The following is a 24,311-nucleotide window of genomic DNA, read 5'->3' as shown; positions in this document are numbered from 1 at the left end:
GCCTTGTAGCCTCTGTTCTTCTTCAGGGTCCTGTACCAGCTAATTTCAGCCATGTTCATCCAATGGAAGATGCTGCAGGAGGTTACAGGACAGAAAAAAGGGAGAGGGCAAAGCATTTCTCCCATCCTTCCCTTTGTAGGCAGTGTCTCTGGCAGCAACTCTGTCTTCTCCATGGTTTTAGTTCCTGCCAGAGAGGCCCATCGGGGCTCTAGCTTTTGCTAGGTGACCTCAGCTCTCAGTCTCAGATATACCATCTGCTCCCTGGGATGCTTCTAGCTCCAGGGATGATAATGGCTTTCTGATTTTGCTAGTGCATTTCTTTACCAGCCTCTATTTGGCATCTCAGATCTTCTATCAACTATGTGTTAAATTCCCCCTTTAATTTCCTCTCATTTCAAATTAGATCAGTTTCTGTTTTTCTGAATGACCTCCAACTGCTACCTAGAGTAATTTTATGTCCTCCAGCTTGGGCATTGGCTGTGGGTTCCCCACTGCAGCATCCCATAAAGAGGTGGTAGGGCTCTTACCTTTGATATCTGACAGCCGCTGCTTACCAGCTGACTCTGGTTGTCTGGTTGGCCAGGTGAGGTCCTCTCCTTTAAATATCTCATTCTTATCTCTCCCAAAGCCCTGGAATCAGAAACAAAACAGCATTGAGTTTTGGCCTGTCTTCTTCCACTGACTCATTCTGTTCCTCATAACCCCCAGAGTCTGATCTCTGCTAGGAATTGGTAAATGAATTGAAAGTATATAAGGGCTGAAGCTGTTATATTTTAGTAGAAGCTTTCAACATTAAATAAGGATGGGGAATAAAGGGAATTTCAGCAGAGGCAAAAGGATAAACATTTTAGTAAAAGTAAAACCTTTCTGAGGTACCTCAACCTGTAATTTGGAAGGAATTGCCTATTCTAATAAGCAAAGGAGGTGACCAGTCCAGCCTGAGGAGGGAGAGGTAGAGTGCTGAAGGAAAGGATAGAGAGAAACTATCCAGCCACTAAAGAGCAGCTGACCTTTGAATTCAGTGCTTTCTATATAGAAGACACTGTCCTAAATGCATGATGTGTATTATTTTACTTAATTCTGACAACATCATGTGATATGCACACTTAATACATTTTTTTTAATTTTTTTTTTATTTATTTATGATAGTCACACACACACAGAGAGAGAGAGAGAGAGAGGCAGAGGGAGAAGCAGGCTCCATGCCTGACGTGGGATCCGATCCCGGGTCTCCAGGATCGCGCCCTGGGCCAAAGGCAGGCACCAAACCGCTGCACCACCCAGGGATCCCACTTAATACATTTTTTACAAGAAAACAGAGAATAAGAAGTTAAAGTTATTTGTCCAAGATTATACACTTGGTTAACAGAGGGGTTAATTTATATTAAAATATAATTACAATTAACTTACAATTCAGTATAAGATTACGTGGCTCCCATGCTACATCACTTGCTAAATGTGAGTCAAACCAAGGAGAAATAAAGTTACAAAGTAATCAAAGCTATCATGCTATGAGAACATAAAGAAGTACCTCTCCTATTTTTCCTAAAGTTTTCCTGATTTTGCATTTGCAGCACATACTGTGTATGTTTATTCCAGGAAAAGCAATCACTCAGTGATGGGGACACTGCAGAGGTGAGTGGCTTTAAAGGGGGTGGGGGCACACAACATAATTAGCAACCTGGGAGGAATTTGTTGTGTTAACACAGCCTGGTGGTGATTTTTTCAGGCATGATGACTTTGCAAGGCTGGAGACATGCTTCCTCAGGAAGAGGGAGAGTGACAGAAACATTTCCTCTCCCTGGAGACAGGATTCAGCCAAAGCACGGTCATGAGGGAAGGACTTCACCAAGACACAATTTAACCCATAGCCTAGCAATGACAGTATTATAACCTAAAGTATAGCTGACAAGTTCTTCTATTCTCAGAATGTAAACAATAATGACTAGAGACATTTATGCAGTACTTACTCTGCAAGAAAATAAGAAAGATACCAAAAAACTAGTAGTGATAGCAGAAATAAAGCAAGCTTTCTAGGAAACAATGCTATAATTCTGGTTTATGTTATTCTCTCAAATAAAGATGCTGAAGTGTTTAGAAGGAATACAAATTCATTCAAACCCTAACAAACTGACAACAAGCCCAACTAGACTGCTGTAAGACAAATTGAAAACTGTATTGATTCAATACCCATGACTGGTTTCAGGAACTATTACATCTAGGAACTCAAAGAATCTCCACAGAACACTCAGGAGTCACATCTTTTCTTCATGGACCCCTTTCAAAACAGACTCTGCCACCACAATCCAAGATGATACTTAACAGCTCTAGAACAGTTTCTCACCATCTTAGTAACGCCAGCAGACGAACAAGATCTCCTATATATATCAGCTTCCTTTTACACCTCCTTCCATACCTCCTATATCTGCAGCAAAAGTGCTGAGATTCACTACTATTGGATAGATGTGGGTCACAAGGTCATTCCTGATAAGCTTGGGTCATATGAACACCCTGGGACATGGAGGTGGAGTCAGCTTTGCCCAAAGCACATGGCCTGATTGTGGAAAAAAAAAAAAAGTCTTCAGGGAACATGAATGCTGTTACCAGAAAGAGAAGAGATAGTGCACTGAAAAACAACAATTAATTCAAAGGTCCACCAGATGGGTGAATATATAGACATAACGTATTTTAGAAAGAGACGGGAGAGGAGACAATAGCAGATAATTTTTTAAATAAAGGTAGGAAAAAAATCAATCAATTAATTAATTAATTAATGTAGGAAAAGAGATTTGATGGAAAACAACCACGGAGCATTTGTTCATTCGTTCATTTATTCATACATGTGGTAGTCATTCATTTGAGTCTCTAGCAAGACCTGACTCCTTCCTCTATGCATAAAAATGCTTTACCTTTACAACTAGTTCCAGGGGAAGCTTCCAACACAAAGTTTACATGCTATAAAATTTAATATTTTAAATTAAAATTGTGACTAACAACTAGTTAAGAAGAGTGTTCTGGTGTGATATTAAGTGATTTCAGTCCTCCACATTTCTTTCCTATACTTACACTTAGATTAATAGTAATATTAAGTAGTATTCTTTTCTTAAGAACCATCCCCCAAATTAATTTGACTTATTCTTCTGCCAACAACTAAAATTCCTAAATCTGTGGAATTTCTAAAATACTTTTTCATAAGTCATTAAAATATTGAAATCTCACTGTTTTTCAAATAATCATATTTGAGATACATATTCCAAGCAAACTTTTCTTCACTGAATCAATGGAGTGGAGTCAATGGCACAAGAAATTGGACAAAGGGGAAATATACATTCTCCACTCTGCATTTTTCTTTTGCACAGCATCATTCGTTTCTCTAAACCCTAAGCAACTCAGGGCAGGAGTGTGTCTGTTTATTTTGGCACTGACAGAGTTATTGTATGAGCCACTTTTGCTTGCTGAGTTCAAGGAACAATAAATAATAATAATGAGAAAGGGCAGTTTGATGGCATGAGACTCAGTGGAAGCTGAGAGGACATGTGTCAGTTGACCCCCAACTGTAAAACTCACGTTTCACATCAATTACAGAACTGGGTGTAGATTAGACAAGAAGGAGGCCCTACCTTCTTCTTTTTAATAATATGATGATGTTGTGATGCCTCAAAAGAGAAAAGCACAGTATCCCAGTGTGTTTCTGCCTGTACAGACACTGGAGACATCTGTGCAGCAAAGTGATGGTGGCAGTGCCAACTTTGCCATAAATTTCTGCTGTCAGAAAACTTTGCAGCCAGGATCAATCATGGGGAATTATGTTCAGCTGAAAACATTTTCCCTGCCACATTACTTTAACATCCTTCTGATTCACAAATAGCTAATTTTACCAATCACAGAATCTGGAATGATCACTTTCTAATAAAACTCTATGTTGATCAAGAGTTATTAATTTTCTTAAGTTGCTCTCAGGGCACAATCTTATGTAGTTCCTAGTGAGAACACCACTCCCTTAAAATGAAGCATCAAGAGTACTAAGAATTTTCCAACTCTCAATTGGTTTGTCTCACCCCTACCCACAATAGATTTCTCTAATGATGTTCTCTAATGAGCAGTTCGTTGACCAAACTGCTAGGAGTTTCAGCTCTTTCAATATGTGGTAGAAGTGACCAGCATTTCTTTACTAAGTGGAAGGTGGTGGGGATATTTCACTTGAAGGAGGTACGAATTCAAAATGACTGCATTTCAGTTCGGTTCTGACTATAGTATACATTGGTCAGGCTGTTGCTAAATGAGCTTTTAAACAGGAGTGTCCTAAAAATTCATTTGTCCCCTGATGGTAGGATTCAAAGTGTTTTGACTTTGGCATTTGTTCCTGGTAGAAATTAGGCAAGAGTGTGGCTTCTCTCCCAGAGGTTCTCTCTCTACTCCCTAAGTTGGTTCTACAGTTCCATCTTAGGGATGCTTCTGATTCCTTCAGCCCTTCCAGATTATTCTATGCTGGCTTGGTGTTGAAGAGTGATTTCTGACTTTTTTCCTGATAGTATGGGTATAGTGCTTAGGTGGAGGAACAGTCTAGTTTAGTAATTTATTGAAGTAAAATTTTGTCAAGATAGTGTATTCAAGGGGAGGGGAGCTATCAGGAGAAATAGGAAGGTTGCTGCAAAGCCAACTCTAATAAAAAAGCCAGGAAGCTTCTTTTGATAAATTAGGCAGAGGCCTAACCTCACAGATGTCTCTATGTAACTGATGCATTCAACACAACACATTAATTAAACACCTCTGAGCCAAACGTCAGGCTTCCTAGTGCCATCTGATAATACCCAAGAATCAAAACTACAAGAGAAATTGCTAAGTTTAAACATAACCATTCCCTCTACCTCTTGAGCATACACAGATAAACTACACTTCCCGGCCTCCCTTGAAGTTAGAATGACTATATAACTAAATCCTGGCCAATGGAATACAAGTGGAGATGCTATGTATATGCCATTTTCAGCCTGGCCATAAGAACTTCCCAAGCATTTCTCCAGATTTCTTCTTCTCCCTTCTGCCATCAAAATACAGAGAATCCAGCCAAGAACTAATATGATTTAGAAGAGGGGAAGCCATAATATAAAAGGCTGGGTCCCTGAATAACCTTGTGAAAAGTCCACTGGTCAGAAACACCTAAACTGTAGTTTTTATGAACAAAAATGACTTTGTATTGTGTTAATCTGCTAAAAATGAGGTATTAGTGGTATCTGTTATAGCAAACTAATGTTCCTTACTCTTACCACCCTTTCCCTCCAAAAGAAGACTTAGAAAATAGAAAAAAAATGACTATAAAAAGATATTTACAAGCACCAATGAGTCAGATCTGGCCTGTAAAAATAACAAAATATATTCAACATGTTTTATGTACTGTTTTCAAAATTATAAGGTGCTAAACAAATATCAGTAGAGGCCACTGCTATGCCTAGAACCCAATTACCATGAAAACTACTTCCAAATTTCCAAAGATATGGTATAGGCCCATAGAATTAATAATTCCTCTGAGGTCTTTCCAAAGCAACCCTGGTTTCAATGACCATTTATAAATGCTAGACTCTAATGATTATGAGATTCTAATTATTAGACTAATAGTCATTAGAGTCTACCACTAGAACTGCATAAAATAGAATCAGTAGGTTCAAAGATGGCAATAAGAATTTACCAGTTCTAGTTTATGTGCCTAAAAAACTCATGCTCATTAAGAAATAAGACTGAGAGTTTAGTATATGACTACTTGACAGTTAGCATAGTAAAACTATTCCATTCAAGAATTATCAATGGATGCTAAAGCTAGTGAGTAGAAATTTATTGAGAAACAGTCCATCAGACAAAAATCACCATTAGGCAAAGACCACAGTAATAACTGTTACAGGCAAAATCCACCAATAGGTCCAAAAATCAGTGGTGAAATTTGAGGAGAAACAATACATTTGTATAGTCTCCAAGGATGCTCCCCAAATATTGATCAGTTTATAATGGGGGAAATAAAACAGTAATTTCACAGTGGAGAAATCATCTTAATGAAGTGATCAAGGGTAACATCACCATCAATAAACCTTATCAGCATGATGTTCCCCCTGATATCATACATTGACAAAAACACAACAGTTCTGTGGCATTCTTGCCACTAATGCATAACCCAGGAGAACAAAGAGGACAAACTCTGAGAGTCTAAAATACAAATAACTGGAGCACCAGGGTGGCTCAGCAGTTGAGCATCTGCCTTTGGCTCAGGGCATGATCCCAGAGTTCTGGGATCGAGTCCCACATCAGGCTCTCTGCAGGGAGCCTGCTTCCCCTCTGCCTATGTCTCTGTCTCTCTCTCTGTGTCTCTCATGAATAAATAAGTTAAAAATAAATAAATTAAATAAATAAATAACTACCATTATTAAAAGTGTCAAGTCACAAAAAGCAAGGCAATCCTGAGAAACAATCATAGATTGGAAAAGACTAAGAAGTCACAACAAATAAAAGCCATATGGGATCCTACACTGGATCCTGGTACAGAAAAAAAGCATTAGGGGAGAAAATGGTGAAATTCTAGTAAGATCAATAGTTAAGAGTGTCATACTAATGTTAATTTCTGATCTGACAATTGAACTATATTTATGCAACTTGCTAACATAAGGAGAAGCTGGATAAGGGTATACTAGAACTCTGTACAATTTTTTTAACTTTTCTTTAAGCCTGAAGTTATTTCAAAAAAGAAAGAAAGAAAGAAAGAAAGAAAGAAAGAAAGAAAGAAAGAAAGAAAGAAAGAAAGAAAGAAGAAAGAAAGAGAAAGAAGAAAAAGAAGAAGAAAGAAAGAAAGAAAGAAGAAAGAAAAAGAAAGAAAGAAAGAAAGAAAGAAAGAAAGAAAGAAAGAAAGAAAGAAAGAGCTATTTACATAGTCTCAAGTATCTCCCTATAAGATATTTAACAGGGAAAAATAGTAACTTTACAATGGAGGTTCCTAGCAGATACCACCTTAAACAAGAGACCAATGTTAATATCACCACTAACAAGACAAATAGTAATTAAATGTCTCCTGATATAATGCACTGAGAAAAAATTATCACCTCTGTGATACTATTGCCAAAAAATGTTTAACTTGAATATATAATGAGGAAATCCCTTTTTTTTTCATTTTTTTCTTCTTTTTTTCTTTTTTTCTTCTTTTTTCTTTTTTTCTCTTTTTTTCTATCATGAGGAAATCTCAAGGAAAATTGAAGTGATAGACATTCTACAAAATGACAGATCTGTATTCTCTAAGAACATGAAAGTGTGCATCATATGAGAATATTATGAAAGATTATATGCCCACAAATTAGACAACCTAGAAGAAATGCATAAATTCCCAGAAATATATAAACTACCAAAATTGAATTAGGAAGATAGAAATTTTGAACAAACCAATAACCAGTAATCAAATTAAATCAGTAATTAAAAGTCTCCCAACAAACATGAGTCCAGCACCAGATGGCTTCACACAGGTGAAGCCAAGCAAACATTTCTTCAAATGATCTAATATCAGGGGCCTCTTGATGGCTTAGATAGTTAAGCATCAGACCCCTGATCTCAAGGTTGTGAGTTCAACCCCACATTGGACTCCATGCCCAGTGTGGGGCCTACTTAAAAAAAAAAAAAAAAAGGGAAAGGAAAAATTCTCATTAAACAACCATTTGGGTTGTTATTCAGATCTCTGTATGCTGAACTGCAATTCTCAAGAAGAGGTAATATCTATTCTTCTCAAACTATTCCAAAAAATAGAAGAGGAAGGAAAACTTCCAAATTCATTCTGAGGCTTACAATACCCTGATACTAACACCAGGTAAAGACACTACAAAAAAGAGAATTACAGGCCAATATCTCTGATGAACACAGATACAAAATCCTCAACAAAATATTAGGAAACTGAGTCCAACAATACATTTTAAAAACTCATTCACTGCAATCAAGTGGGATTTATTCCCAGAATGCAAGCATGGTTCAATATTATAAATTAATTACTGTGATACATCACATCAATGAGAGAAAGGATTAAAATTATACAATCTTTTCAACAGATGCAGAAAAAAACATCTGACAAAGTACAACATCTAATCATGATAAAAATCCTATAAATTGCCCTGGGTAACATTGACATTTTTACAATATTAATTCTGCCAATCCATGAGCATGGAATATTTTTCCATCTCTTTGTGTCTTCCTCAATTTCTTTCAGAAGTGTTCTATAGTTTTTAGGGTATAGATCTTTTACCTCTTTGGTTAGGTTTATTCCTAGGTATCTTATGCTTTTGGGTGCAATTGTAAATGGGATTGACTCCCTAATTTCTCTTTCTTCAGTCTCATTGTTAGTGTATAGAAATGCCATTGATTTCTGGGCATTGATTTTGTATCCTGCCACGCTACCAAATTGCTGTATGAGTTCTAGCAATCTTGGGGTGGAGGCTTTTGGGTTTTCTATGTAGAGTATCATGTCATCAGCGAAGAGGGAGAGTTTGACTTCTTTGCCAATTTGAATGCCTTTAATGTCTTTTTGTTGTGTCTGACTTTCTTCAGAGAGTTAGAACAAATTATTTTAAGATTTGTGTGGAATCAGAAAAGACCCCGAATAGCCAGGGGAATTTTAAAAAAGAAAACCATAGCTGGGGGCATCACAATGCCAGATTTCAGGTTGTACTACAAAGCCGTGGTCATCAAGACAGTGTGGTACTGGCACAAAAACAGACACATAGATCAATGGAACAGAATAGAGAATCCAGAAGTGGACCCTGAAATGTACAGTCATCTAATATTCGATAAAGGAGGAAAGACTATCCATTGGAAGAAAGACAGTCTCTTCAATAAATGGTGCTGGGAAAATTGGACATCCACATGCAGAAGAATGAAACTGGACCACTCTCTTTCACCATACACAAAGATAAACTCAAAATGGATGAGAGATCTAAATGTGAGACAAGATTCCATCAAAATCCTAGAGGAGAACACAGGCAACACCCTTTTTGAACTTGGCCACAGTAACTTCTTGCAAGATACATCCACAAAGGCAAAAGAAACAAAAGCAAAAATGAACTATTGGGACTTCATCAAGATAAGAAGCTTTTGCACAGCAAAGGATACAGTCAACAAAACTAAAAGACAACCTACAGAATGGGAGAAGATATTTGCAAATGACATATCAGATAAAGGGCTAGTTTCCAAAATCTATAAAGAACTTATTAAACTCAACACCAAAGAAACAAACAATCCAATCATGAAATGGGCAAAAGACATGAAGAGAAATCTCACAGAGGAAGACATGGACATGGCCAACAAGCACATGAGAAAATGCTCTGCATCACTTGCCATCAGGGAAATACAAATCAAAACCACAATGAGATACCACCTCACACCAGTGAGAATGGGGAAAATTAACAAGGCAGGAAACCGCAAATGTTGGAGAGGATGCGGAGAAAAGGGAACCCTCTTACACTGTTGGTGGGAATGTGAACTGGTGCAGCCACTCTGGAAAACTGTGTGGAGGTTCCTCAAAGAGTTAAAAATAGACCTGCCCTACGACCCAGCAATTGCACTGTTGGGGATTTACCCCAAAGACTCAGATGCAGTGAAACGTCGGGACACCTGCACCCCGATGTTTCTATCAGCAATGGCCACAATAGCCAAACTGTGGAAGGAGCCTCGGTGTCCATCGAAAGATGAATGGATAAAGAGGATGTGGTTTATGTATACAATGGAATATTACTCAGCAATTAGAAACGACAAATACCCACCATTTGCTTCAACGTGGATGGAACTGGAGGGTATTATGCTGAGTGAAGTAAGTCAATCGGAGAGGGACAAACAGTGTATGTTCTCATTCATTTGGGGAATATGAATAATAGTGAAAGGGAATATAAAGGAAGGGAAAAGAAATGTTGGGAAATATCAGGAAGGGAGACAGAACATAAAGACTCCTAACTCGGGGAAACGAACTAGGGGTGGTGGAAGGGGAGGAGGGCGGGTGTTGGAGGGGAATGGGTGACGGGCACTGAGGTGGACACTTGATGGGATGAGCACTGGGTGTTTTTCTGTATGTTGGTAAATTGAACACCAATAAAAATTAATTTAAAAAAAATGATAAAAATCCTCAACAAAATAGGATTGGAGGGAACATACTTCAACACAATAAAGGGACTATATGAAAAACCCAAAACTAATATCATACTCAATGGTGAAAACCTGAGAGTTTTCCCCCTAAGATCACATACAAGACAAGGACGTCCACTCTTACCATTTTTATTCAATATATACTGGAAGTCCTAGCCATAGCAATAAGACAAGGAAAAGGAATAAGAGGTATCCAAACTGTAAAGAAGAAGTAAAATTTTCACTACTTGCAGATGACATGACACCATATTTGGAAAATCATAAAGACTCCACCAAAAAGCTACTAGAACAAATGAATGAATTCAGTAATGTTGCAGGATACAGAAATCCATTAAATTTCTATACACTAATAATGAGTAGCAGAAAGAAAAATTAGAAAAGCAATCCTAGGGTTGCCTGGTGGCTCAGTCAGTTTAGTATCTGACTCTTGATTTCAGCTCAGATCATGATCTCAAGGTCATGAGATTGAGCCTTGCATTGGGCTCCACACTCAGTGTGGCATCTGTTTAAGACTCTTTCTCCCTCTCCCTCTGCCTTCCCCCTATTCTCTCTCTCTAAAATAAATAAATAAATCTTAAAAAACAAACAAACCAGAAATCCCATTTGTAATTACACCAAAAATAATAAAATACCTAGGAATACACTTAACCAAGGAGGTGAAAGACCTATACTATGAAAACTATAAAACACTGATGAGAGAAATTAACAGAAACAACTGGAAAGATATTCCATGCTCATGGATTAGAAGAATGAATGTTGTTAAAATGTCCATACTACCCAAAACAATCTAAAGATTTAATGCAATCTCTATCAAAATACCAATAACATTTGTTCACAGAACTAGAATAAGCAATCCTAAAATTTGTATGGAACAACAAAAGATCTCAAATAAACAAACAGATTTGGACAAAGAAAAGCAAAGCTTCAGGGATCTCTGGGTGGCTCAGAGGTTTGGCACCTCCCTTCTGCTCAGGGAGTGATCCTGGAGTCCCAGGATCGAGTCCTGCATTGGGCTCCCTGCATGGAGCCTGCTTCCCCTCTGCCTATGTCTCTGCCTCTGCCTCTGTGTGTGTGTGTGTGTGTGTGTGTGTGTGTGTGTGTGTCTCATGAATAAAAAAATAAAATCTTTTTTTTTTTTTTTTTTTTTTTTTTTTTTTTTTTAATTTTTATTTATTTATGATAGTCACACAGAGAGAGAGAGAGGCAGAGACACAGGCAGAGGGAGAAGCAGGCTCCATGCACCGGGAGCCCGATGTGGGATTCGATCCCGGGTCTCCAGGATCGCGCCCTAGGCCAAAGACAGGCGCTAAACCGCTGCGCCACCCAGGGATCCCAAAAAAATAAAATCTTAAAAAAAGAAAAGAAAAGAAAAGAAAAGCTTCAGACATCACAATTAGGGACTTCAAGTTATATACAAAGCTGTAGCATTTAAAACAGTATGGTACTGACACAAAAATAGACACATAAAACAACAGAACGGGATAGAAAGCAGAAACAAACCCATGATTATATGGTCAATTAATCTTCAACAACAGAAATAAGAATATGCAATGGGAAACAGCCTCTTCAACAAACGATGTTGGGAAAACTGGACAACAATATGTAAGAGAATGAAACTTGACCATTTTCCTACACCATACACAGAAATAATCTCAAAATGGATTAGAGACCTAAATGTGAGACCTGAGACAATAAAAATCCTAGAAGAAAGTACAGGCAATAATTTCTCTGGCACAGACCACAGCAACCTTTTTCTAGGTATGTCTCCCAAGGTAAGGGAAATAAAAACAAACAAATGGAAATACATCAAAATAAAAAGCTTCTGCACAACAAAGAAAACAATCAACAAAACTAAAAGGCAATCGATTTCCTGAGTGGGAGACGATATTTGCTAATGACATATCCCATAAAGGGTTAATATTCAAAATACATAAAGAACTTATAAAACTCAACAAAGAGCAAATAACCCAATTAAAAATGGGCAGAAGATATGAACAGACATTTTTTCAAAAGCTATACAGGGCAGCCCCGGTGGCGCAGCGGTTTGACGCTGCCTGCAGCCGGGGGCTGATCCTGGAGACCCGGGATCGAGTCCCACGTCGGGCTCGCTGCATGGAGCCTGCTTCTCCCTCTGCCTGTGTCTCTGCCTCTCTCTCTCTCTCTCTCTCTCTCTCTCTCTCTCTCTCTCTCTCTTTCTCTGTGTGTGTGTGTGTCTCTATGAATAAATAAATAAAATCTTAAAAAAAAAAGCTATACAGATGGCCAACAGACACATGAAAAGATGCTTAACATTACTCATCAGAGAAGTGCAAATCAAAACTACAATGAACTGTCACCTCACATCTAACAGAATGGCTAAAATTAAAAATGCAAGAAACATTAAGTGTTGGCAAGGATGTGGGAGAAAAAAAGGAAACCTCATGCTCTGCTGGTGGGAATCCAAACTGGTTCAGTCACTATGGAAAACAGTATTGAGGTTCCTTAAAAAGTTAAAAATAGAACTAACCTATGATCCAGTAATTGCACTACTGCATACTTCTATCCAAAGAATACAAAAACAGTGGGGCACTTGGGCAGCTCAGTCAGTTAAGCATCCAACTCTTGGTGGGATGGAGCCCTGTATCAGACTCTGTGCTCAGTGGGGAGTCAGCTTGAGGGTCCTCTCCCTCTGCTCCTACCCCCACTTATACATGCACTCTCTCAAATAAGTAAATAATCTAAAAAAGAAAAAAGAATACAGAAACATGAATTCGAAAGGATATATGCACCCTATGTTTATTGCAGCATTATTTATAATAGTGAAATTATGGAAGTATCCAACAACAGATGAATGGATAAAGAAGATTTGATACACACACACACACTGGAATGTTACTCAGCCATGAAAAAAAAGAATAGAGTCTTGCCATTTGCAATGATATAGATGGAGGTAGAGAGTACAATGCTAAGTGAAATAAATCAGAAAAAAAACAAATACCACCCAAGTTTACTCATATGTGGAATTTAAAAAACAAATCAAATAAACAAAAGGGACAAAAGAGAGACAAATCAAGAAACAGACTTAACTGTAGACAACAAACTGATGGTTACCAGAGGGGAGGTAGGTGGGACAATGGGTGAAATAGGTGAAGGGACTAAGAGTACACTTATGTAGGATAAACACTGATTAATGTTTAGAATTTTTGAATTACCATATTGTACACCTAAAAGTACTATAACACTGTATGTTAACTATACTGGAATTAAACACTTAAAAAATAAAATGTCAAGGTGTGAAAAATAAAAAAGACTGAAGGACTGTTTCAGATTAAAGATGTAAGAGGTATAGCAACTAAAGGCATCAAATGACCCTAGATTGGATCCTGGACCAGATTCCTTCTTTTTCTGTTGTAAAGAATATGAGTGGGATAATCCGTGAAATTGAATAAAGTTTGCCAATTAGATGATAGATCTTTGTCACTCTCGATGTTGATTTTGATCATTGTTCTATGGCTATGCAAGAGAAAATCCTTGTTTTTAGGAACTATCCAGCAAAGGGCTTAAAAGTAAAGCATTATGTCTACAACTTACTCTCAAACAGCTCAGAAAACATCCACACAGTCATACATACACATACATACATTTGGGTGAAGGACTTATGAAATTTTTTACTAATGTTTTTATAAATATTCTGTAAGTCTCAAATTATTTCAAAATAAAAATCTTAAGAAACCAATTTTTCAAGGCACATTGCCTTCCCTCAAGAACCTAATATTTAGTTGGGAGATTACAAAAAAACAGGCATTGAAATATTAGGTGTTCAGTGTAGCATAGGCTAATTTTTATTACTTACTGAGGATATACTGATAAATAATTATTGTCAGGTGAGGGAGAATATATGCGGTGGTGGCAAATTGTCAAAGCTTCATAGAGAAAGAAGGCCATGCCTAGACATTGAAGAGTGAAGAATTATGACCAAAAAGAGAAGTAGGAGTTCCAAGGCAGGAACAACACCTTGGGAGAAGAGAAGTGATGAAAATGCCCGTGTCCTTTCTGGACAAAGAGAGGAGCAGGTTTACTGGATCCATGATGTGTCTAGAGATGTCAGAAATAACAGTTTATCTGCTGGAAGATAGTATTGCCAAAGTGATTTAGGTAAAGTAATGATGAGTCTTGGTTTTTAGGTTTCTTTATCCACAGAAAAATAAGGAATCAATGAAAGTGGTTTCTCAAAAAGATTTTAATTATATATTCTTGAGAGAGAGTATTTGTGTGTGTGCATGAGTGTGGGGAGGGGCAGAAGGAGAAGCAGACTCCCTGATGAGCAGTGAGCCTGGCCTGAGACTGGATTCCAGGACCCTGGGATCATGACCCGAGCAGAAGGCAGATGCTTAACCAACTGAGCCACCCAGTTGTCCAAAGATTTACTTATTTTAAAGAGAGAGAGATAGAGAGAGAGAGATGGACTGGAGGGGGGGGGTGGACAGAGGGAGAGGGAGAGAGAATTTTAAGCCGACTCTGCAGTGAGCACATAGAGCATGACACAGGGCTCAATCTCAACCTGAGCCAATACCAACAGTCAGATGCTTAACTGCTTAAGCGACTATACCACCCAGATGCCCCAAAAGTGTTTTTAAGTAGGAATGAGAGGTACCAAGTACTTTATACATAATAAATCTGTCAAAGATTAGAGTGGGGAAGAGTGTGAAGGTAGAAAAACTACTAGCACATTCCCACTTATGTGAAGCGGTGATGAAAATGACAATTCCAGAAATAGGAGGGTCAATGGAGTTAGTATACATGAGTGGCATAACAATCTATGAAAATGTGTGGCCAACAGAGCTATTTACTCTCTACCATTGACATATAAAATTAGGAGTGTTTAACTAACTTTATCTTCACAGTATTCTTACTGATAGTGGCAAAGACAGAACCAGAGCACAGACACACATTTGAGGCTATAACATTCACATATATTTCAACCACTAAAATAAATGAAGGTATTTGTCCTTGTGAAATCATTAAATTACTATCTGGGAAGCCAAAGACCATAACAGAAGGAGGAATAAACAAAGGAAAACCTTTTGATATTTTATCTGACATTGGTTGATAGCTGAGGGTAGGCTTGATAACCAGAACTAGAAAGAATCAGCAGCACTCAGTGAGGTTAACCTAATGTGGAAAACAATCAAGGTCAATGTGATGAGTTTCCTTGACTATGAATATGGGAGTGGAATGGGATGGAAGGCAACATATGAGTGTAAGATTGGAAATAAAGCACAAATTGTGAAAGTTGGCCTCATACAGTTCCTGGTCAAAACCATGGAGAAAAAAAATGAAATTTTATCAACAAGGAAGAATATACAGAAGAACAGATTTTTAGGAACTTTCTTAGGGATGTCCTTGTTGAAGAGAAAGAAATAGCCTGAAAGAAATAGCCTCAAAGGTCAGAGGAGATCCTAGAAGGTGTTATGCATAAGAGCCAGGAAATGTTCAATATTTCAGAAGGAAGCTAATCAAACTTAACTTATTTCTAGAATACTTTGAAGACTGTGAGGAGAAAATACTTAATAACCACATACATTTAAAGCTCAAATACCCTGTACACTGCCACTCAAAAATAAGGGTGTCATCTATCAGTTCTATGCCTTATCAGTTTGTTTCAATCTGTGTATACCCTCTTCTCAGTTATTTTCTTCTTTTTTAAAAAAGATATTTTTTATATTTTGAAAGTATCCACACTTTCAGTGATATGAAGGTCAGGAAATACACATATCTTTAATGTAAAAAAATTATCTGGGGACACATAATTTTACCTGAAATTTTTAAATGTCTTTTCTTCCAATGTTGAATTCCCAATAAAATATTTTTATGAGATCCTCTATTTTAAATTCGGACAAATGCCTTATCAATATGAGATGTAACAAACATAATTATTGACCACAATTCTTTAAAATGAAAAATATTTAATCATTTGAATAAATAATGTCAAGATTTTTATATTTCGAGTTAGGATATTGAAGCTCAGAGTACAATGGGAGTTACCTAATGCTAGATCTATACCTAAAACCAGAAATTTTTTTTACTACTTCTGTCCTTTCTCTGGGATAAGTCTAGCCTACAAGTATGTTGGGGCCTATTGTGTTCTCCTTTGAAAACTGAATAAGCTTCAACATTTAAAATTTAAGAGATTTCCCACTTCTTTAGAAAAATGGGAGCTGCATAAAGGCTATACTGTTTTGATAGGGTATGAGCTTTCCATTTTATCATAGTCCCCACCATGCCTTACTGTTTTTTCACTCAATTATGTTACTTACCTGGCTCCTGTAGTCACTTAAGTTTGTAAGCCCTGCCTGTCTAGAATCTGCTAAAGAAGGTAGGGGTAATTACCACTCCTAAATGTTTTTCAAGCAATAAAAATCAGTGGAAAAGGCTTAATCCATTGGGAAATAAAGCACGCTGAGCCACCGGGGCTGCCCAAATAAAGCAAAATTACATCTTCCCACACTTTCTTTTTTTCTTTTTCTTTTTTTTTTTTTTTTTTTTTTTGTAAGAGGACTGTCTTTTCTCATCCCTCTAGACCATGATTTTGAGTGAGTTGCACCAGAGCAGCAAATATTGCCCAGAAACTATTTTAATCTAGTGCTTGGATAACTTCCTAGACTTTCTTACCACTGCCACTTACCTTCTCCAACCAGGAGAAAAAAAGAAAAAAGACATACTTCAGTAAAAGAATAGATAAGTAAACCATGCTACATCCAGACAGTGAAATATTCAGCACTAAAAAGAAATGAACTGGGATCTCTGGGTGGCGCAGTGGTTTGGCATCTGCCTTTGGCCCAGGGCACGATCCTGGAGACCCGGGATCGAATCCCATGTGGGGCTCCCGGTGCAGGAGCCTGCTTCTCCCTCTGCCTCTCTCTCTCTCTCTCTCTCTCTCTCTCTCTCTCTCTCTCTGTGACTATCATAAATAAATAAAAATTAAAAAAAAGAAATGAACTATCAAGCCATGAAAAGATATGGAAGAAATTTAAATTCATATTACAAAGTGAAGAAAGACAATCTGAAAAAACTGTGTACTGTATGAAAAGGCAAAACATGGAGAAAGTAAAAAAAGATCAGTGGTTCCCAAGGGTTAGAATCGACAGAGGTATGAATAGAAGGTCCACAGAGGATTTTTAGGGTAATGGAACTAGTCCATATACTATAATGGTGGATACATGTCATTATACATCTGCCCAAACTCATAAAATGTCCACTAAGAGTGAATCCTAGGGATGCTTAAGTGATAATGATGTGTCGATGTACGTTCATCAGCTGTAACAAATGTACCACTTGGGGGGGAATGTGTGGTGCAGAGGTTATATGAAAAATCTCAGCACCTTCTCAATTTTTCTGTGAACCTAAACTTTCTCTAAAAAATAAAGTCTGTTTTAAAAATTGGAGGCACACTTACCCAAAAAAGAATGAAATTTCTTTTAAAAATTTTGTCTTTTTATCACCTATTTTTTCAAGTTATTTAATTATCTTGATCTTTTGTCACTGCTCTGTAAACATCTACCTGACCTCCTGAAACTGATTATTTTTGTCATTCTGAAATAAGTTTCAACTGATAGTTCCCTATAATTGGCATCTTGACATCTAAAGGACATTTTTAAGACATTCATCTTTGGAAGTACACTCCAAATCACAGCAGTAAGAAAGGAAAGTCTTCACAGGAAGCATTCAACAAAGTCAGAAGAGACTCCAGAAATGCATTTAGCTTTGAACAATTACAAAACCAGAAAAAATTCTCGTGGTTCCTCATGTTACTCAATACTGGAAAACAACCAGTCTAAATAATTTATGCCTTACAGAATCTTTTGCTCACATTAGCCTGTAGTAAACGCTCCTGTTCCACATGGAATTGAGAAGTTAATATAAGAAAAGCACTGTGTGGAGTCTTACAAGTCTAAGTGTGGTCCCTGGACCAGCAGCAGGAGCTTTGATGTAAAATGCAGCAGCTTCTCTGGCCCCGCCCGCCCCAAACCTAAACCATCTCAGGTGATTCTCATGAATATCAGAGTTTGGAAAGTGCCACAGCCCAAGGCCTTGTATAGAAAGTGGTTCTTAAACTTGAGTGTACATCACCTGAAAAGGGACATGAGAATTTGCATTTCTAAGAAGTTTCCAGATGATGCTGATGCCATAGATCCAAAGATCACATTTGAGAACCATTGATCTGGGATATTGGTCCTCAAACTTGGCTGCATACTGAAATCAATGGGTGAATTCTCTAACATGCTGATGCATGGGTCCCATCCCTAGAGGTGGTGATGAAATTTATCTTAGGCATGGGCCAGATACTGGGATTTTTAGTTTTCTCATGTGATTCTAAGTTGAATCCACTTATCTAGGAAAATAGCATAGACAGAAAATTTTAAAAAGCCAGTACTGGGCCCCTTATTCTCAAGGGTTAGATGGGGGAGGAAGAAGTTGAAGGCATGCCCAGTGGGATAGGTAGAAAAGTAGGAGAGTGTGCTATCAGGAAGCCAAGATAGAACTCTTCATGAAGAAGGGAGTGGTCTGCATGATCCAATATGCTCTATTCCCATGAACGCCAGCCCACAAGGTTGCTATTGGCTCTCACCCTATGCCTAGTGTTAAAACATTTTTGAAAAATATGTTTTGCAACTGCTTAAGATTTCAGATCCCTTGCTCAACTCTATTCAAGGACCCATCTGAACGACTACTCTTCAACAGTACTGAAGGCCATTGAATTGTATACTGTCATCCTTTAAAGGGCCCAAGAGATGATAGGGTCCAGCTTCTTCATTTTGCCAGTGATAAATAGAGGCCCTCAAAAAGTGCCTTGGCCACACAGTCACATAGCCATGGTTGGCAGAGCTCAGAGAAGAATTCCAGTGTCCTGATTCTCCTCTTTAGGCATTTGATAATGTACAAAGAAAATCTGGAACCAATGGCTTAAGATCAAAATACCTCTGTTTGCAAACTTTGTTAGCTTGTTTGCCAGTTGGTGTGTGTCAGGAATTCTCACAGGCAGAGCCAGGCGAGGGTTGGGGTTTCCCTGCTGACTCCTCCAGGTGGAATGTGTTAACTAACAAGTTAACACTCGTGTCAGGCAGGTAAAGGCTCACATCTGATGGATCAACGACCTGGAATCTTTCATTAGGTAATTTGTTTCCTTTGTACCAGGCCCAACTCTCAGGCTAGAGTCCTGGCTCCACTCATCAGTCCCTTGCTTTGCAATGACCTTGAGGTCATATCACTAATAGATGAGTCCAATCCAGTGTGTTCTGTGACAGACATCAATGAATACAGTAAGTCTGACATGAATCCCTCACATGGTCATTCCACAGGTGGGATATAGAAGGTGCTAGCTAGCAAGGTGGGATTTATTCCACAGCTGGGATACAGAAGGTGCTGGCAAGGGAGGCTCTTTCTTCACTTAAGTCCTACTTGGGGTGAGAAAATAGAGGGGTAGGAGCCTGGCTGAGTACAGAACGGTACATAGCAGATACCTTAGTCTTTTTTAGTAGCTTTCACCTCTAGTATGGTCCCAGGTTTGCTAAGTCCTAAGGAATAAACAACTACCCAAAGAAAAAGCTCTAAGGCCTCCCATTTATTGCACTGTAAGATAAAAAATTCATCCACCTTTCTAGTAACCTAAGTATAAATAAGTTTGTGGGCACAAAATAACCTTAGAAATAATTTGGGCTAGTGTCTTCTCAAGGTTCTATTAGTTTTCTTTAAAGCAGCCCAATACTTACAGGCTTAAAACAAAAACCTTTTTTTAAAACTAAGTGAAATTGATATAAAACATTATGTAAGTTTCAGGTGTTACAACACTGTAATTTGACATTTGTATGCACTACAGAGTGATCATCACTAGAAGTCTAGTTACCATCCATCAACTTCCCAGTTCCCTCTGGTAACCAACAATAACCATTTATTTTGCTCATTATTCTATAGGTTAATTGGTAGTTCCAGTCTGGGCCAACTTGACAATGTTTCTGGGCTCAGATGTGCTTGTTCCTGTGATCAGCTGGTAGGTAGCTAGTCGATCTGGGATAGCCTCATTCACATGACTGGTGGTTGACTGGCTGTTGGCTGGGGCAAGAGGGATGATTGAGCCAAGTGTCTCTCTTCCTCCAGCAGACAAGCCCAGGGTTCTTCATAGAACAGCAAGAGAAAGCCAGCCCCAATGCTCAAGCACTTTTCAAGTTTCTGCTTGCATCATACTTGCTACTGTTTCATTGGCCAGAGCAAGTTTATTAGAACCAGAGGTGGTCTAATAGACCCAGCTATCTCCTCTATAACCTTGTCCCCTAGATATTTAAGAGGCATTGGTTGTTCAGTACTGTTGGCAAAGTAGTTACAACTTTTAATTGCATATTGGGGGAGAACGCATTCTCAGATGGAGACAACAATAGATAAATCATATCTTATGTCTTTGAGTTTTTAAAAATTATACATGTCAAAAACATCCTACAAACCCATGCTCTACATAGGAATAGAATTAATAATAGAACACCTAACAAAATCAAAAGCCTAAGCTTATTTTTTTAAAGATTTTATGTATTTATTTGAGAGAGCAAGAGAGCACAAAAGGAGAGGGAGAAGCAGACTCCCCACTGAGCAGAGAGCCCAACACAGGGCTCAATTCCAGGACCTTGAGATCATGACCTGAGCTGAAGGCAGAGATTTAATCACTTAATCAACCAAGCCACCCAGGTGCCCCAAAAGCTTAAGCTTATTAAAAATACATAATAAAAAGACAACACAGTAAATTAATAAATTCATAATGGAAGAAGTAAAGTTAGGGTGTGTGTGTGTGTGTGTGTGTGTGTGTGTGTGTGTGTGTGTGTTTTAAGGTAGGATTTTAATGTAATTGTGTAAAAGGTATATTGCTTTACCAAGTTCTGTGGCTTCTATTTCTCCTATTGATTTGTTTTTCAGATAGGCTTGTGATAGAGACATTTTTAATATACCTCAAAGATTTTTTTGAGTATTTTTCCACACTATTTCTCAAACATTCTCTTTTATTGTTGTGGGGTTTTTCCCCAAATGACTAACAGAAAATTTCTCTGGGAATACAAAATAGTTCCAAGGAATAGAAAATTAGATGCCTTTTTTCTTTTCTTGAATTTACTTCTACAGGTAAAATAAAATGCAACCTGTTAGATAAATTTGGCTTTTTCCTCTTTAAAAATCTTCACAATTATTTCATTGAGAGAGAACAAAGGCAGCTACGTCACCTACGAACCTGCAGAAGGCAAGCCCAGCGCCATCCTCCAAATGGAGAGTGACTCAGCCAAGGGCAGGGACAAGGAGGAATATTTCATCTGATGATTCCCGGGCCCCGAGGGGCTCCTTCAGGCTCCAGTGCTAACACACTATTTATTAGGTGAAAGTTTTATCTGAAGCCAGTGAGAAGCATCGACTGATACGAGCAAACCTGAGCTCCTTCTAGGACACAGGCCCAAATGCCAACATGATTGATGCCAGGGACCCAGGGAAAGCTATTTATGGGGTCTCTAACCAGGCCTTTGTAGTATAGCTGGTTTCTGCCGCTGCCCAACGAGGTGGAGCGACACCAGGCCACCATGAGTTATGTGCCCGGTCATCTTTAGTTTTCAAGGTCGAAGGGAAGGAGAGTTAGGCCCACTGGCTGCTTCTCTGTCCCCTGCCTGGCCAACTAGTGACAGCCTGAGCAGAAATAGTGTGTGGAGAAGTTCTTCCCAGGTGCTGGATACCATGGTAAAAGGCCAAGTGGGAGGGGCAGGAGACTAAAGACCCCACCCCCTGATGAATGTGCTGTATCTCCTCATCTGAGCCATTCATTTCCATTATTCCCCAACCACCGTATACTGATGCTATTTTTATCACAATTAAAAATGTTCATTGGTAAAGAAAAAAAATAATAATAAAAGTACTCTAACTCCCCCAAAGTAGACAGAGCCAGCGGGGCCACAGCTGTGATAATGGGTGAGAGCAGAGGAGGAAGAAATTACATTGAAATGGAAGGGGGAAATTATACTTATTTCTACTATAAGATGCAATATATATATTTTACCAGTTTAGTTTATCCATTCCATGAAGCTTGTCATGTTTTTTGGAAATAGTACAACTAATTTGCCTCCATCTGATGTACAAATACAGCAGTATCTGACAAAGAATTGCAAGGATATAGACAGTTTGTAATATCAAGGGAACACCTCATTCCCTATAGAATTTGAAATTGTGGCAACCTGGAAATGTGGGATCCTGTTTACTTTGGCCTTATCCATCATCACATACTCAAATATAATAGGCTACTAGAACTCCTGGGAGTGAAAGTCCTAAACTCATTTGAGGGGAAGAAGTAGAATGGATCCAAGCTGCCTGCATTCTGAGTCCACCTTACCAAATATAAGAAAAACCAGGGAAAGGATTCTCCCTCACTTTCCATCTAATACTGACCAGCTCAATGGAGGAGTTTCCACTTCTATAGTGTGCCTCCAAAGATTCAGTGCAAACCTTCACCCCTTCTCCACTCAAGAAACAATCATTGCTCTCAACACATTCCCCAGAATGAAGATGAAGCAAAATCCTAAAGATCAAATAATGTTTACAGAATGAGGGCCAAATGCTGACCCAGGGTACATAGTTTTGTACAGAGTAGGAATTTGACACTCTTGCAAGACCCCAATTCTTCAATTAGTCTTTTCACTAGAATGGGACTCAAAATGTCCACATGTAAAAAAAAATATGTAATCATGTTTGCATTACATGTTTGTGATTCCTAGAAACACATTTATGTAAGCATAATCCCAATGTATTCATATACATTCACATTACATAATCATATATCATAATGCTTCTACTACTTGCCCACTCCAATTTCCTTTAACAAATTGGTGTACCCATTTACCAATTGGTGTGGGTATTTTACAACTGTCCCTTATTTGGTTAATTACCCCATCTGGTCAAATTTCCTCTTGCCTGGAAATGTATACTCTCTTCTGAGAACTATGGAGAGACAGCCACTGATTGACAGTGAGTTAAGAAAAGAAAAGAAAAAAAGATCAGCATCCTTGCCTCAAGGTAGGATCAATTGTAATGCAGTTCATGCTTCAGAGCTCCTCCATGGGATGAGGCTACAACTTAGCTGCAGATGAGACCACCCATTTGCTCAATGCATTCCTTGGCCCATCATTATTCCCTAACTCCCTTTCTCCTGAGAGCACTTCCTCAATAAGTGAGGTGCACTGAATCCCTGTCTCAGGCTCTGCTTCTAGGGAACCCAACATGAGATGACACCTCATTATTGATCTTGAAAGTTTTCAGCAACTAGAACTCTGAAGTGGTTGCTTGTTCTAATCCTATCTCTATTTCAAAGTAACTTAACCACTGCATGTTTTCACTCTGAAAGCATTTGCTATTGACTATATGCTTGATGAGATTTTTCTCTCCTGTCCCCACCTCAGCCCTGTCACTCACATCGGCTAAAAGTTCCTTTTGTTTGAGGTATCTGACACACTAGTACAGAAGCTCAAAGCCCATTTGCCCCTTTAAAACAATGTATAGATTAAATTACCTACTCCCTCCCAGGAAAAAATAGTCTTTGAAAATGATGCTTTACAGATAGTTATAATCTTTCCTGAACTTGAAACCCATAGACAACTGTCACAAGATTCGCTGGCCCTGGAAAACTTCCCCATAACAATACCATTTTGTGAAACCAATGAAGCTAACCCACTCTTTGATAAGCTATCACTGAAGAGCATAATATATCGAATATTTTCTTATCATTTTCCCCTGTATGCTTTTGGAGCACATTCAATACTCTTTTCTTCTCCTCTCTCACACAATTTATTTTCTACCTTTGTATAAAGATTTGGCCCTCTTAAACACACTGGGAATTGAAAAAGTTCAAATAAAATAAAATATAAAATGCCAAAGTAATCCTTTTCATCCTGTATAACCACAACTAAACTTCTATGCAGAAGGATGTCTATCTCTTGGAATTCAATAAATGTGGGCAATAACAACTATAGCTCAATTTCATGTTAACCTTTTCATCTCTTTTCATCAGATGTGGAAATGAACAAAGTAAATATTATGGATGTTGGCTCATTTTTTAAAAGATTTACTTATTTATTTGAAAGAAAGAGCAACACAAACAGGGGAGGACAGAAGGA

This window comes from Vulpes lagopus, chromosome 18 (assembly GCF_018345385.1).
Source record: "Vulpes lagopus strain Blue_001 chromosome 18, ASM1834538v1, whole genome shotgun sequence".
In the NCBI taxonomy this organism is placed as follows: Eukaryota; Metazoa; Chordata; class Mammalia; order Carnivora; family Canidae; genus Vulpes; species Vulpes lagopus.
This window is presented reverse-complemented; position numbering follows the sequence as displayed.